The sequence below is a fragment of the Hyperolius riggenbachi genome, chromosome 6 (genome assembly GCF_040937935.1).
Source record: "Hyperolius riggenbachi isolate aHypRig1 chromosome 6, aHypRig1.pri, whole genome shotgun sequence".
Taxonomy (NCBI): domain Eukaryota; kingdom Metazoa; phylum Chordata; class Amphibia; order Anura; family Hyperoliidae; genus Hyperolius; species Hyperolius riggenbachi.
The window spans coordinates 299,120,385-299,138,384 of record NC_090651.1 but is presented as its reverse complement, the minus strand read 5'-3'; positions in this window follow the sequence as shown (position 1 = coordinate 299,138,384).

The following is an 18,000-nucleotide window of genomic DNA, read 5'->3' as shown; positions in this document are numbered from 1 at the left end:
ATCGCACCGCTCCTAGTGGAAACGGGCCCTAAAGGACCACTATCGCAAAAGAAGTAGGCAGTTAAAATCTGACAGAACCGATTTTCTGAACAGCAGTTTAGCTGCCAAAAATAGTAATACCAGCCAGCCTCCCTACTTACTTGCACACTATTTTGTCAGTTAGACTTTGCAACTGCTGTTCAGGAAATGCTGTCGGTTCTGTAAGATTTTAACTGCCTACTTTTTTTGCAATAGTGGTCCTTTAACCCCCTTGGCGGTATGAAAAATACCGCCAGGGGGAAGTGCAACAGTTTTTAAAAAATTTTTTTTTTTTTTATCATGTAGCGAGCCGAGGGCTCGCTACATGATAGCCGCTGCTCAGCGGCATCCCCCCAGCCCCGCCGATCGCCTCCGGCGATCAGGAAATCCCGTTCAAAGAACGGGATTTCCTGGAGGGCTTCCCCCGTCGCCATGGCGAGGGGGCGGGATGACGTCACCGACGTCAGCGACGTCGGGACGTCATTGGGAGACCCGATCCACCCCTCGGCGCTGCCTGGCACTGATTGGCCAGGCAGCGCTCGGGGTCTGGGGGGGGGGGGCGCGCGCCGCACCGGATAGCGGCGATCGGGCGCGCGGCGGCGGCGATCGGGGTGCTGGCGCAGCTAGCAAAGTGCTAGCTGCGTCCAGCAAAAAAAAAATTAAGTAAATCGGCCCAGCAGGGCCTGAGCGGCACCCTCCGGCGGCTTACCCCGTGTCACACACGGGGTTACCGCTAAGGAGGTTAAAGTGATGCTAAACATAAATAAGATAATAAATCGGTTTGATTCCTGTAGATTAGTGTGGCCACACCCCCACACCATACAATAAAAAAGATTTGATGTTCCTATTTTCCTGTAAAAAACAAACGGTTGTTCTACAGACTGTAATTTAAAGGTTTTGGAATGTCCTGGGAAATAAGTCGATCTGGAGTAGCGGATATTTCTGATCAATTTTTCAGAAAGAGTAGAAGCAGTAGAGTGTTGTCAGAAATAGTGTAGGATAGATTATCATTTTCTTGATTTATAGACCTAACCCTATTTTTATTGTTTAACTCACTCTTTTTTTTTTTCATAATTGGAGACACATTCAACATGAGTGTGTGATACATTGGGCAGATTTTTCAAATGTTACAGTCAGGCCCTATTCACAGTGGTCAGTTGTCTTGCAGAATAATTCTGCATGTCAACTCACTGCTCATACAATTCTATTGGCCTGTTTACTGTAACTGATCACATTATTCTAACTCGATGCATGCAGGCTTTGTATTAAAGTCTATGGCCAGTCTACATTGCAGTTCACAGTAATTATAATGCGTGAGTTATGTAACTGACCACTGTAAACCCAGCCTCAATCTAAAAAATTGATTGTAATTCTCAGACTGAAAAAAAAAAATTAAAATAGAATGGTGTTTGACCACCTTTACAAAATGAGAGGTGGGATTTTCTTGTGTGTCTACATTGTTTGAAATCTCCATAGGCAAATAACAGCAGTAATGTGTATGCTTATGGGACCAGTTAGCAGACAGCTCCTCCTCAACTTGTCCCTGGAACAAAACACCCCTTGTTCTCCTCTTGCCGGATTTTTTCAACTCCATTAGCTGTCCAGGCCTCAGTTCATACCCAACCCTCCCCTCTTTATTGTGCTAGTTACATAAAATCATTTGCCCTACACTAGGGTCTGTAAGAGTCTCTCCATGTCAGCATGAGTCTATGTAGGTGTTAAGTACACGAAGGGTCTTATCTGTTTGGCATAAACACCTCACAATTCTTGCAAGATCCCTTGTAATTAAAGCGGAATATAACCCTGCATTTCAACTTTGCTCTAAAACATTATTTACAGTATATTATATGCAACCAGCATTTTTTTTACTAGACCAGCATTGGAAGGGTTACACAGAGCTTTAAAATACCTGGAGACTTCTGCAGACGCATCCGAAGCTGACTTAGGCCTGGTGCACACCAGAGGAGTTTTTCTGAGCGTTTTGAGTTTTTAAATCCGCTGCTAATGTTATCCTATGTGTCTGTGCACACTGGAGCAATGAGGTTTTGTAAAAAAAACCCATAGCATTACATTGGGAAGAGCTTTTGAAACCTCTAAAAGCTCTTCCCAATGTAATGCTATGGTTTTTTTTTACAAAACCTCATTGCTCCAGTGTGCACAGACACATAGGATAACATTAGCAGCAGATTTAAAGTGACTCCGAGCTCATAAAAAAAAATGAAAGTTGTACTCACCTGGGGCTTTCTCCAGCCCAGTGCTGGTCGGGAGGTCCCACGACGGCGTCCTGGCTCTTCTTCTTCTCCCCGCTCCGGAATGGCTGACAGGCCGCAGCCCGGGCGACACTCGCCCGAGTGTCGGGCTGCTCCTTCCGCGTATGACGCTGATTACGTCACACGGCGGCCGCCTCGCGTCATCACGGCGGCCGGCGTGAAAGTACTGCGCATGCGCGATTAAAGCACGCATGCGCCGTACTGCCACGCCGGCCGCCGTGATGACGCGAGGCGGCCAGCGTGTGACGTAATCCGCGTCATACGCGGAAAGAGCAGCCCGACACTCGGCCGAGTGTCGCCCGGGCTGCGGCCTGTCAGCCATTCCGGAGCGGGGAGAAGGAGAAGAGCCAGGACGCCGTCGTGGGACCTCCCAACCAGCACTGGGCTGGAGAAAGCCCCAGGTGAGTACAACTTTCATTTTTTTTATGAGCTTGGAGTCCCTTTAAAAACTCAAAACGCTCAGAAAAACTCCTCTGGTGTGCACCAGGCCTCAGTGTTGAATGTGACTCACTGTCTCTGACTGAGAAGGAGCTGGAGGACAGCCAAAGAGTGTGTAACATTTATCAATAGATACATTTGACTAAATAGAATGTAACAATCTGAACTTCTGCATATCTCTCCACGGAACTTTAAACCTCTGTGTTTAACCCTTCCAATGCTGGTCTAGTAAAAAAAAAAATGCTTTTTGCATATAATATGCTGTAAATAATGTTTTAGAGCAAAGTTGAAATGCAGGGTTATATTCCGCTTTAATATATCTAAATGACATTTATATTTGCAACAAAAAAAAAATATCTCTACAGCCTTCTGATTGTATGTTCTAACATTGTCAGTCAATAGGAACAGAGTCTGAAGAAGATTTACAAGCTAAAAGCTTACTATTTTTCTTTTAAATTTGTCAATAAACTAGATATTGTATTTTACAGACAGAAAGGTTTAAATCAGGATAAAAATTCCTGTCCGTAAAATACAAGCTTTATGATGGCCATACATGGTACAATAAAAACGTTTGATTATCCAGTTTATTCAATCTAAATGATCGAATCGAATGAAAGTTGAAAATATTTATTTTTTTCAATTAAGAAATTCGAACGATTATCCCGGTTTTTCGAGAAAAATCAGATCGGACATGCTGGAAAAATCTTTATATTCGATCTAACGGAATAATCAAACTAAATTATCTAATCGGAAAAAAAAAAAATTGTACCATGTATGGCCACCTTTAGTCTGCAGCAATGTTTAGCTACTAAGATAAGGAATTACACACACAGTGTTTCTCTCCCTCCTTCCTCTTCCCCCTTCCGTTGCTTGTAGAGTAGGGAGACGCAGGCTGGGAGCCGGAATGATCTGTCTGTGATCTGTCCACACAGGAGCAGCTTGCTAGCAAGTAAGGATTAAAGCATGCCAGCAAACTAGCCAAGTACATCTGTAGGTTTTCTTCAATAATAGCACCATCATTTGGACAATTTGCTCTGCTCCAAAGCCTGAGAGTTTTGTTTGTGATATTTAGATCTGGTTCCTATCATTGCTGAACTAGTTAGCCTTAAATGTATCACCTGAGTTAGGCAAAAAAAAATAATCAAAATTTTGATTACACAAATGAGCTGCACCAGCAAGCCCTCGTGCCCCCTTTGTGCCTTCCCAAAAAACTGAAGCTGGAGCCACCACTGCTTTCATAAGCATGTATAAGCAGTAGGAGAGAACACTTTCTTTGTAAATGATCTATTAAGGTTTGATGTTGGTTTCAGTATTACCTTAAAGGACCACTATTGCAAAAAAATTGTATAATATGAAAATATACAGTATACATATAAGATGTACATTTGTCTAGGGGTAAAATGCACTATTACATTTTTACTATGTCACGGTCACTTACAGTAGGTAGTAAAAATCTGACAGATCGAACAGGCTTTGGTAGTTATCTCCTCAAAGTATCAAGGAAACAAGAGGCGATGGACCAATCCAAAACATGTCAGATTTTACTTCCAACAGCAACATAGTAAAGAAGTCAAAATTGTGTTTCTCAAGACATGTAAAATAGGATTTGTCTATAGTGATTTTGATTGATCGACCGATCTGATTTTAATGCTCACATTGTGCTGGTACTGCTTCCAAGTCTTAGGCTGGTTTCACAGTGGGACGTTACAGGCGCACGTTAGAGCAGCCTGTAACGCACCAAACCGCACAGCAATGAAAAATCAATGGGCTGTTCACAGTGCCCACGTTGCGTTACACTGTAACGCTGCGCCATAACCGAACGTACTGCATGCAGTACTTTATAAGCGGCAGAGCCGCGTTAGACTGCTTGCACATGCGCTGTAATGTTGGGGAGGAGCGGAGAGCGGCCAGGCACATGGCTAATTAATATTCACTGCACGGTGTGATGTGCAGTGTTTACTTCCTGGAGCGGCCGCTCTGTGCGGCGATTGGCCGGCGGGACCACGTGATGCCGCATGCGTCCAAGAGTGCGCATCACGGCATCACGGACGCCAGAGTGAGCTGCACAACGCGGCTCACTCTGACGTCCACATTAGAGAGCACCAGGCGTTGCGTTTGGGGCACGTTATGCGACCATAACGTCCCCTAAAACGCAACGTCCTGGTGTGAAACCAGCCTTAGGCCTCTGATTATGGGGAAAGGCCAATGATGGCGGACCAGTTTGAAGCAAGCCGCGTTACAAAGTGGATGTTATACCACACCACAACACACAACTGTGCACTTGCCATCAAGCACACCATGTATCACATCAATGTTCTTCCAGCTATCTCATATGTTCCAGCTCTCTAGGACCATGGAGCAATCAACTGGTAAATAGACCATCAAATTTGTATGCAATAGAGTGTACCAGAAGCTATGCATCCTCAATTGGCAGTTAGGCATGATACCCACTGAGAGTGCTTTTACAGCGCTTGCCAATCACCAAAGCGCTACACCAGTGGATCAATTGCCAAACGTTGCTGTAGTAGCCAAATCGCGATCACTCTGGTAATCGCTTTGAAATCACTGCAATTCTGTGATTCAGCAAATCGTGGGTGCTTTGCGATTTATCACAAAGTGCTCATAGTGAGCTCCAGGACTAAGGGCTGGTTCACACTTGCTTTAAAAACGTATCCGTAGCTACGTTTTTTTGTCCCGGACGAAAAACTGAGCCACGGATACCAATGTTAAAAATAGGAACAGTACACACTCAAGTTAAAAACGTATCCGCGTGCGATCCGTGGAATACGTTTTTAAACCCGGAACGTAGAGTCCGGACTTGCAGCATTTTTCACGGACCCGTATACACGTACAGGTAGTGAAAATCAATGGGGAAACGGGCCTCCCTCTTCACTGACATTTTGGGACAATGGAAACGGATCCGTTTCCAGTGTCCCTTGGTGAAGGATGGGGCCGCCATGCTGGAGGGGGTAGCAGCCAGGACGGGGGGCTGCGGGCAATGCAGCGGCCAGGGAGGGTCACCTCCCCCCCCCTTTGCTCACCTGGGTGCCCCCCGTCCCCGCTCCCCCTCCAGGTCGCACATAATGTAATAAATTGTACCTAAGGAAGTTCGGCGAGCCGGGCACTTCCGCCCATACCACTCGAGTCTCTTCCTGCGATGCCGCCCACTGAAATACAGAGGGCGGCATTGCAGGAAGTGACGGCGAGCGGTGTGGGTGTAAAAGCCCAGCTCGCCGAACTTCCTTAGGTACAATTTATTACATTATGTGCGATCTGGAGGGGGAGCGGGGATGGGGGGCACCCATGTGGGCCAGAGGGGGGAGGCGACCCCCCTGGCCGGCGCTTTGCCCGCAGGCCCCCATTGTGGCTACTACCCCCTCTAGCAAAAAAAAAACCACGCAAACGGATCCAGAACATGTGTTACAAAAAAGGCAGCACGGATCCGTTTGCGTTCCGGTTTTTGAAAATCGGAGCCCGGACCGCGGATGCGTCCCGCATCCGGAGCTAGTGTGGCCCTAGCCTAAGACTTCCTCTTCCTTGTCACAATTAAAAAGCTGACAAACGCGGATAAGAGCAGGTGCTTAACTTACAAGGCACAGGTGTCAATAAAGAAGTGCAGGAGGAAGGCCTGGCAACATTTCACCCCCCAATTGGGGCTTTCTCAAAACCATAGAAATGGAGAGTGCTGGGGTGGTCAAAACACAGATCTTAAAGTAAACCAGAGGGATCTGGAGGCTGCCATATTTATTTTCTTTTACCAATACCAGTTGCCTGCTGATCTCTTGAGCTGCAGTAGTGTCTAAACCACACACCTGAAACAAGCATGCAACTAATGCAGTGAGACTTCAGTCAGAAACATCTGACCTGTATGCTTGTTCAGGGTCTATGGCTAAAAGTATAAAAAGGTGACCATACATGTAACGATTAAGCAGCCGATCAACTATCAGATTTAATAATTATCGAATAAAAATCAGTGCTGTGACAAGCATACCAGATCTACGATTTGACAGAGTTCAGGCTGAAATCGTTTAAGTATATTGAATGAGCAAGCTGGAAAATCTCAGGTCAATGTAATCAATCAGGTGCATAGCGGTAACCAGGAACAATATTGTGATGAGTGAGGAACAGAACCCCTGACTGTAGTGCCCCCAGGTGCATGTGCATCTCACCTGTCCAACTGCCGCGAGTCCAGCTTCTCCTTCTTCCCCATATTTGGGCCCCAGAGATGCTGCTGCACTGCTGCATGTATGACATCACATATGCGCCACATGCTACACACTGCAGCCATGTGGGATGTGAATGAGGAAGAAAGAGCAGCTGAATAATAGCGGCTGGACCGGTGGGAGATTTTAATGCACGATCACATTAACATTTTAGGGGACAGCAACAGAGGCAGTGAATGTGGCCTCACAAGAGCCATTCCAAGGAGCTTTCATGCTGAAATTGATTGGGCATCAGCATGCGGTGTATGGGCGGCCAACAGATCTCTCTTTCTAGTCAGATTTGATCAGAGAAATGTCTCTTAGTTGATCTGCCCATTCATCGCTAGATGTTTGGAATGCTCTCACTTTCAGGTGTCCTTCAGACTCGGTGCCCACTAGAGCCGGTTTAGCAGCGATTTGTGCTTTCTAGAAATCGCTGCCGATCCCAAAAGCACATTGTTCCCACAGAAGTGACTGGGCTTTGCTGAAATCGCAGTGCCTGCGGTATTTTAGGAGCAATTTAATTCAGAGGATGCAAGGGGACTAAATCAAAATCCATGTTTTAGTAGCAAAATCACACAAAAAAAACCCTCTCATTTTTGAGTGATTTACAATATATAGCAGCCTCCCCCCCCCTCCCTCCCCCCAGCATTAACTCCATTGACCGGTCTCCCTCTTGCAACTCCATATTTATGCCTGTAACATGTAAGTTAAGAAGTGTTTGCTTTTATCAACATTCATCAGCTTTTTTAATTGTGAGAGCTTACATGTAGTACAATGAGGACCTCTACTGGTTAAAATGATAATTGATTTGCTTTCCTTTCACACAAGTACAGCACAACTCTAAAAGAGTGCTGCAGTCAACCTTACCCGAGAATTTGGAGCTGCCCATTTCCAAATCTTCATAGAATTTTTATCAAATACAGGAATGGTTTTGTGTGTATCGTGACACCTGTAGTTGCATGTAGAACTCTTATTAAAATGAAATGCAGATAATTATTTTGGCACAGAGATTCTCCTCTGTACTAGATATACACAAATACATTTTTTAACAATAAGCTCCTGGCTATTTGGCCTGTTTAAAGTGGCACTGTTACTGGCAGGTACCAATGAAACACATTGACCGAGCAGATAAAAATCTTTGTAGTTAATCCTCGTGTCATTGGAAAGGTAAGCCCCCTCCTATTTTTATTGTGCTTTTAACAGTTTTATTCTTCCTGGTCACCTATTCACCTCTGTTATACTGAGTGCCACCTCCCCCTGTTTTTTCCCGAGGGGGAGGGGGGGGGGGTAAATTTAGTCCTTAATCTGGCTAATATGGGATTGCTCGTGTAGACCAGCTGTTTCTCTCCAATTGCTTCAAATGTTTGGTTGCCCCTCATTGCAACACACCTTTGTGAGTATATTTCCTGTCATTGATTCAGTCCAATTAATTGACATATTGCACTGTTGGGGTCCCATTGTCCTTTTTCCCCCTAAGGTGATCCTTCACCTCACCTCCCCCTTGACAATAATAAAGAAATTGATCAGACTATCTCAGAGATTCAAACAGTTAGAAGAGGGGTAAATCAATACAGTGAATCAGTTCAATACTACCTTTCAAAATAAGAAAGAAAAAATATCAGAGCAAGCAAGAATTTAGCAGGATGCTAACATTTATTGGCCAACTTAGAGATAAATAAAAAGTTAGTTTTCGGCTTATAAGCCTTCATCCAACTACTGCATATACTGACATGATTTTAAATAACACAACTTATATACTTTGGACATACAGAGGAGAAACATTATTTTGCAAACAAATAAATGTAATTAATGTCTGAACTCTGGATTTATATCTCCCTATCATCCGGAGTCTGTTGTAGGAAACTGGTGCTCCTATTTAGCTAGAATGCCTGTGAAACACTCCTGAAGTGGCAACTATGGCATCGAATTACATTTATTTATGGTTGCAAAACAATGTTTCTCTTCTGTATGTCCAATGTATATAAGCCATTTTTTTTACAATCTTGTCATTATATGTAGGCACCAAGTCCAATAAAGGCTTATTAGCTGAAAGCTTACGTTTTATCTCTAAGTTAGCCAATAAATGTTACATAGTTATGTGGGTTGAAAAAAGACATACGTCCATCGAGTTCAACCACAGAACAAAGTACACCACCAGCCTGCTCCCTCATATATCCCTGTTGATCCAGAGGAAGGCAAAAAAAAACCTTACAAGGCATGGTCCAATTAGCCCCAAAAGGGAAAAAAATCCTTCCCGACTCCAGATGGCAATCAGATAAAATCCCTGGATCAACATTAGGCATTACCTAGTAATTGTAGCCATGGATGTCTTTCGACGCAAGGAAAGCATCCAAGCCCCCTTTAAATGCAGGTATAGAATTTGCCATAACTATTTCCTGTGGCAATGCATTCCACATCTTAATCACTCTTACTGTAAAGAACCCTTTCCTAAATAAATGGCTAAAATGTTTTTCCTCCATGCGCAGATCATGTCCTCTAATCCTTTGAAAAGGCCTAGCGACAAAAAGCTCATCTGCCAAGCTTTTATATTGCCCTCTGATGGATTTATAAATGTTAATAAGATCCCCTCTAAGGCGTCTTTTCTCTACACTAAATAAACCCAGTTTATCTAACCTTTCTTGGTAAGTGAGACCTTCCATCCCACGTATCAATTTTGTTGCTCGTATCTGCACCTGCTCTAAAGCTGCAATATCTTTTCTGTAATGTGGTGCCCAGAACTGAATTCCATATTCCAGATGTGCCCTTACTAGAAAGTTAAACAGGGTCAATATTATGCTAGCATCTCGAGTTTTTATTTCCCTTTTAATGTATCCCAAAATTTTGTTAGCTTTAGCTGCAGCGGCTTGGCATTGAGTGTGATTATTTAACTTGTTGTCGATGAGTACTCCTAAGTCCTTCTCCAAGTTTGATGTCCCCAACTGTATCCCATTTATTTTGTATGGTGCTAGACCATTGGTACGACGAAAATGCATGACTTTACATTTTTCAACATTTAATTTCATCTGCCATTTATGTGCCCATATAGCCCTCCTATCCAGATCCTGTTGCAGTATGTCCCTATCTTCCTGAGAGTTGATGATTCTGCACAATTTTGTATCATCTGCAGAAATAGCAACATTGCTCACATTTGAATCTTCTAGGTCATAAATAAATTAAAGAGCACTGGACCCAGTACAGACTCCTGTGGGACCCCGCTGCTAACAGTCTCCCATTTTGAGTATGATCCATTGACCACAACTTTGTTTTCTGTCCATTAGCCAGTTCCCTATCCATGCACACAGACTCTTCCCCAGTCCTTGCATCCTCAACTTTTGCACCAGACTTTTGTGGGGAACAGTGTCAAAGGCCTTTGCAAAGTCCAAGTATATCACATCTACAGCATTCCCAATATCCACATTAGCGTCCACTACCTCAAAAGCTGAGCATGTTAGTCAAACAGGACCTGTCTTTAGTAAACCCATGTTGATGCTGAGAAATAAGATTATTTTCTACTATATGAAGTCATGTATAGTATCTTAGTAACCCCTCAAACAGTTTGCATACAACTGATGTTAAGCTTACAGGTCTATATTTTCCTGGATCTGATTTTTTTCCCTTCTTAAATAATGGGAAATCGTGGGCTGTACGCCAATCCACTGGCATTCTGCCAGTTGAAAGAGTCACAAAAGATAAACCCCTTTATTTTATCTATAACTGAACTTCATTCCCTTAGGACCCGAGGATGCATGCCATCCGGGCCAGGTGCCTTGTCTATTTTTAATTTATTTAGTCTTGCCTTCACTTTTTCCTGCGTTAAGTATTTAATGTTACACTTGGAAGATTGACTCTTCTGCCTCTGTAATTTGCAACAGTGATGTTTCCCTTGTAGAGACAGAAGCAAAGAAAGCATTTACTAACTCTGCCTTACCTTGGTCAACCACCATTGAGTTCCCACCCTCATCCTTTAGGAATCCAATACAGTCAACATTTCTTTTTTTAGAGTTGATGTACTTGGGTTAGATTTGATTTTCAGCTTCAATCTTTGCCAGCCTAATTTCTTTTTTTACAATTTTTATTGCACTCCATATAATTGTTTGATGCAGCCTCGGTCCCCTCCTGTTTAGGACCTTATAGGCATTCTTTTTCCTCTTCATTTTATCTCTAACCTTTCTATTCATCCATAGAGGCCTTTTTTTATTCCTAGATAATTTGTTTTCATATGGGATATACATACTACAATATTGATTGCAGGGAAATGGCAAGCTTTTAAACTTACTCTCAGTGTCCTCCCCTTGTAGTACAATATCCCAGTTCACCAAACTTAGTGCCTGCCTGAGTTGATTGAACTTTGCTTTTCCAAAATTCATAGTTTTAGTGGTCCCACAGCCTATCAGTCACCAGATGAAACATTATGTTGTGATCACTATTTCCCAAATGTTCTTGAACCTGCACATTTGATACATTATAGGGTCTATTAGAAATGATCAGATCCAGTAACGCATTCCCCCTAGTTGGTTCCGCTACCGTTTGAATCAAGTAATTGTCCTGTAGTGATGCCAGAAATCTGATGCTTTTACCAGAATGGGTAGCCTCAATACTCCAATGTCTGGAAAGTTGAAATTACCCATAACTATGACCTCATTTTTACTTGCAGCTTTTTCAATCTGCTGTAGTAATCGCAGTTCTGCAGCTTCATGAATATGTGGTGGCCTGTAGCATGCCCCAATAAGCAATTTGCAACCTTTATTTCCACCATGAATATTTACCCAAACAGACTCCACATCTTCGCAATCTTCCTCCATCTCATCGTTCAAGACAGCTGTAAAATAATTCTTAACAAAGACAAACCCCTCCACCTTTTTCCCTGTTCTCTCCTTCCTAAACACATTGGCCTCAATTCACTAAGATCATGCTGGAGATAATAAGGCAAGAGAAAACTTACCTCCACACAGTGAGAGAGTTATCTTATCTCTTCATTCCTTATGTTACCTCTTCTGTAGTTAATTTACCTCCTCTGTAGTTAAGTTACCTCCTCTGTAGTTATTTTCACACGCAGTTAATTAACAGCCTGTCTTTAACTCTGGAGTTATTTTAAGGATTGGAGAGTTAACGTAAAGACAGAAGAGTTAACTTTAGGCTTGCCTGAGGTAAAATGTTTCCTGAATACTACATGCCTTATCACCATGGTAACAACTCTAGAAGAGTTATTAAAGACATCAGATAAGCTTAGTGAATTGAGGCCTTTGTATCCCTCTAAATTAACTATCCAGTCATGGCTTTCATCCATCCATGTCTCGGTTATTCCCACAATGCCATAGCCTTTGTCAATCAGAATGAACTCTAGGTTTGTCTATTTTATTTGCAAGGCTCCTAGCATTGGTTACCATGCAATTTATATTTTTATCACATTTACCAATTTTGTTTACATGAAATGGGCTACTTGACATTTTACCAACCTCCTTACCCTTTACACTGTCCCCACCCCCCATAATGTTAGACTCCCACTGTCTTTTTACCTTATCTTGTCTACATATTGAGACTATCCTCCCACCTCCCCCCAGATCCTAGTTTAAAATCTCCTCCAACCCATTTAGCCATCTTCTCCCCCAATGCAGCTGTCCCCTCCCCATTAAGGTGCAGCCCATCCCTGCTGTAGAACCTGTAGCCGACTGATTCCTGATTCAAAACTTCCATAGCATAACCTCTTAAATGAGCTTTTCACACTGAGAAGTTGCATATTTTTTTTTTTAGTGCTGGAGATTTTAGAAATCGCCCTAAAAGCAATTGTGCAATGATTTCCTAAGAGTGTTGACAAGAGTGTTTTGATTTTCAGCAAATCGCACGCTAAATGTACCATTTTCTGAGCACCTTTGCTATAAACGGAAGGTATAGGAAAAGCTCAAAATGCTTGGGGGGGTGGGGGTGTTTTGTATAGCAATTTCCGGAACAAACAAACAAAAAGTTTCTCATTCGCTTATAAAAGCACTTTTCTAGGCTCAAAGCGCAGGGAAAAGACATTTGAAAAAGCTCAATAAGTAATTCAGCGCTGGCGATTTATAATGTGAGCAAGGCCTTAAGAGCTCATTCACACTATAAGAGCTTTTGTAAGTGTTTTGAGATTTTAAAAGCTCTTGCTAATGTTATCCAGTGTGTGTTCACACTGGAGCAATGTTATTTTTGTGAAAAAATCCCCCATAACATTAGCAAGAGCTTTTAAAAAGCTCGTGTGCACCAGCCTTTCGAGAGTGACCGAGTAAACAATGGCCTTGATTCATGAAAAGCAGTGAGATTTTAAAAAAAATCTTGTCGGGAAAATACCGCACTCTATTCTCCCGGTCTGTGTGCTAATTCATAAAGATTTCCCCAGCTGCCTTTCAAGGTCTGTAAATTACCACAGCCCATTGAGCGGTAGAGTAGAGCAGTGTGACGATTCTCTCTTTTGCCCTGCACAAACGACTCCACAAATTACTCAGATGACTCGCAGACGGCTTTCTAGCTCTCTCCACAGATGACTCTAGACTTCGCTCTCTGCACTTTGCATTCATCAGGTGTCGGTAACTTGTTAACCCTCAGAGATGCCGGTAACTATCCTCAGTCTTACCGCTTGTTGCAGACATTATGACTTGACATTTGCTGACAATTTACTGACATGTGTTGGAAGTAACTACAGCCAAGTAGGTAATTTATCTCCCTGGTCGGTAATGTCAGCTTTTCATGCAGTAACAGCCTTTATGAATCGACACATTTCTAAGGGCTCATTTCCACTATAGCGAATCCGCATGCATTGTCCGCATGCGGATTCGCACAGCCAATACAAGTGCATGGGCCTGTTTCCACTTGTGCGTTGTACGGAGCGTTTTTGTGCGGGGAAAATCTGCATGGCAGAGCCGTCAGAATTCGCTCCCCGCACACCGCAAAGCGAATCGCATACAATGTATCTAATAGGGAAATCGCATGCGATTTTGGCATGCGTTTTTCCCCGCGATTTCGCATAGGAGGTGATGTTAATTTACACAGGCAGTGACATGGTTAAAATCGCCCACCTACTACCCTATGCGAAATCGCATGCGAAATCGCGTGAAAAACCGCATGCAAAATCGCACCCGCATGCGATTTCGTCTGCGGTGATTTCCCGGCGATTCCGCACCGCACAAGTGGAAATGCAGCCTAAGTGGTCGGGAAAGTCTGCCGTTTTCCGCATTACCGCATGAGGTAATGCTTTATGAAGCGAGGCCAATGTATACACAAGTCTGAATAACTAAGAACCTTAAACCTGAGCACCAACTGAAATAGCAGGAACTGTTAATTACCATCCTGTAGAAGTCCCAGGGTAGCCACATATGGGACTTGAATAGAGAATCATCGACCCTAGCTGTATATTTACATACACTTATCTCTAAAATGCAGTCCATCAACATATCTTTAGTGGGAGGGTTATGAGAATGCCAAAGACCAGCCATAGAGCGTTTAGCCACATTCAAACTACAACCTGTCAACTTCTGAGCTTACCTAAGAAGAAGGTGCCCCAAAAGCAAAGTGAGAGGTCTGAAATTCTAATGAATTCTCCCAGTTACCACTATCTTAAAAATTCAAACATGCATGAGATTTTTCTGACAAACAGAACATTTATATCGCGCTTTTCTCCTGGCAGACTCAAAGCGCCACAGCTGCAGCCACTAGGATACGCTCTATAGGCAGTAGCAGTTTTAGGGAGACTTGCCCAAGGTTTACCAAATAGGTGCTGGCTTACTGAACAGGCAGAGCCGAGATTCAAACCTAGGTCTCCTGTGTCAGAGCCCTTAACCATTACACTATCCAGCCACCAATTTGTGCATTTGCAATTCTAGATGTCCCCAGGAGCACTTTTTGTGGAACCAGGAACACCGTAGCAGTTGATAGGTGAGGGGGAAGAGTCTAAATTCATTAGAGAGTAGAAGAGGGGGGGGGGGGAGGAAATGACTAATGTAAGGCCATTCTGTACACATTTAACCTCAGAACCACTTGTAGTGAGGTATGTGGAGAGTCACATCTGACCAGATTAACTGCATGCTTATTTCTGCCGATAGTCAGAGATTGCAGCACCCAAATAGACCAGCAGGGCTGCCAGGCAACTGGTATTGTTTGAGGAAATAAATATGGCAGTATCCATGTTCTCACTTCAGTTGTCCTAAAGGGAAAAAAGTTAGGACTCCTTACCTTCAACTAGTGTTACACATTGTGACCAGTCTGACATTGGTCATAGGATAGTTTGCTACACTCAACAGAGTACTTTCAGCCAGGAGATGTTTGAGGAGTCTTACATGCACCCCCAAATCACAAGAAACCTTTCCTAGCTTTTAGCCCATGCTTGGATTGACTGCTACGTTTTGGTCTTTATCAAATTACAATTCTTACAGATTGTCTTCACATAGTTCTCAAGCACCCTCCAATATAGGATAGAATTCATGGAGGATTCTATAATAATGAGCTGGCCAGGTCCTGCTGCAGCAAAGCATTCTCAAACCACACTTCCACCTCCATACTTCAGTTTAGTTTTTCCCTGGAATGTTTAACCAGTTCACCCCATGGAGTTTTTACCCTAACAGACCTGAGCAATTTTCACCTGCCAGTGCTCCTTTTTATTCAAACCCCCACCCAAAAAAAAAAAATCCTATACCTGGTTTTGTGATTTTAGAAGCTAATGTAATGCTATGTGTACTCACTGGAGCTAATAAGATGTAAGGATCCGCACCACCCAAATCAGCAATTTTATTAAGACTTCTTAAAATCCATATTTACTCACTGGAGCTATGCAATTTTGTAAAAATCCCCCATAGCACTGCATTAGCAAGAGCTTTTAAAATCAGTAGTGCTTGAAAAGCCCTTGCAGTGTGAGCCAGCCTTAGTCTTTTTAGGACAAATAGGTCTTTTTGATATTCAATTATAGTAAAGGTGGACTTTGCATTTCTAAGATGCTTAAATGAAAAAACTCAAATTGCAGCAGTAAAACTTCAGAAACATTCCATATGTTGCCTGCAGTAATGTCAAAATTATGTACTTTTAGGTACACTGCAGGGGCACTAAATAAAAGGTGGAAAACAGGATTTTAAGACCAAACGTGTGATAATTATGCAATCCTAGTGATCAGGAGTTCAAATTCACTTCTCACTCATGCCAGAAGTCAAAGTACACAAGAATGCCAGAGTAAAAAATCTACAATCGCCTCAATTCACTAAGTTTATCTCCTGTCTTTAATAATGTTTCTACAGTTATCACCATGGTAACAAGGCATGAAGTATTCAGGAAACATTTTACTTCAGGCAAACCTAAAGTTAACTCTTCAATCCTTAAATTTAACTCCAGAATTCTAAAGTTAAAGACAGGCTGTTAACTGCTTGTGAAAACTACAGAGGATGTAACTTAGAACCCAAGGTGGTTTCTAAGAATGATATCCACACACAGAGGCTGTGTCTGCCTATACAGCCCAGCCTCTGTTGCTATGTAGTGTCCCTAGATCCCCTTGCACTCTGCCCCCATAAATCACAGCAGTGCTGTCGACTGCATGTTGCAGCAGGCTGGGTTTACCTATGTAGTGTCACGCTCGCCACTTCCCCACCTCCTGCATAGCTCCAGTCCCCGACCATGTCCCTTCCCTCCACTCCACTCAGCGGGGAGGGAAGGGACGCAAACGGGGACCAGGGCTATGCAGGAGGAAGGGGAGCGACGAGTGTGACACTACATAGGTAAACTGCCCACTGGGACACGCTGAGCACAGCTGTGATTTATGGGGCATAGCAGAGTGCAGGGGGCCTGTTGGGACACTACATAGAGGCTGGGCTGTGTAGGGAGGAGACTTTATGGCTCAAGCCACCTCTGTGGCTCATGTGTATGAGCCTTTAGAAAGCACCTCAGGTTCTCTTTAAAGGAATACTGTAGGGGGGGGTCAGGGGAAAATGAGTTGAACTTACCCGGGGCTTTTAATAGTGCCCCGCAGACATCCTGTGTTAGCGCAGCCACTCACCGATGCTCCAGCCCCACCTCCAGTTCACTTCTGGGAATTTCTGACTTTAGTCAGAAAACCACTGCGCCTGCATTGCCATGTCCTCACTCCTGCTGATGACACCAGGAGTGTACTGCACAGACACAGACCATACTGGGCCTGCGCTGTGCACTCTTGGTGACATCAGCGGGATCGAGGACACGGCAACACAGGCGCAGTGGTTTTCAGACTTTTAAGTCAGAAATTCCAGAAGTGAACTGGAGGCGGGGCCGGAGCATTGGTGAGTGGCTGCGCCAACACAGGATGTCTGCGGGGGACCGTTAGAAGCCCCGGGTAAATTCAACTCATTTTCCCCTGTCCCCCCTACAGTATCCCTTTAAGGAATGAAGATACAAGATAACTCCCTGTGCTGGCAAATTCTCTTGCTTGATTATCTCCAGCATGATCTTAGTGAATTGAGGCCAACGTGTTAGAAACTAGCATTCATAGACAGGATGTAGATTTTAATATGCATGGTGCTGAAGAGGTTAAAGGAAACCAGAGTCTTAAGTTACACACGCCTGGGCCTTCCTCCAGCCCCATCTGCATGAATCGTTCCCCTGCTGCTGTTCTCAGCTCCACAAGCAGCCAGTCTGCACAAAAGTGTGCCCTCTATGCATCTCTCCAGCAGCCACTAATACGTAAAGAGCACTTTTCTTGCGTCAGGCGGCCACGACTGGCTGTAGTTACGAAACCTGGTACCGAAGCTGTAGAAGACTGACAGTGGTGTGGGAGCCATCTGAGTGGATGGGGCTGGAAGAAGCCACAGGTATGTTTAAATCTTTTATGTTTAATTAACTCTTGTACAGGTAGTCCTCTGTTAATGACTAGAGACTGTAGGTTCGTAACCTGAATTCATTCTTAAGTCAGGATGCCCCCATTCTTTAAGCAGAGTAGGCACAGTGGAAGGCAGAGGACATCTCATCTGTTCCATGCCGGTGTAAAGTCCCATCGTGCTGCCTGGGGGCTGCACGACCTGCCCCCTCTTCGTTCACTGTCCCCGGCGGCTTCACATGCATCGCATAATGGCGCATCAGGAGATGCCACCACT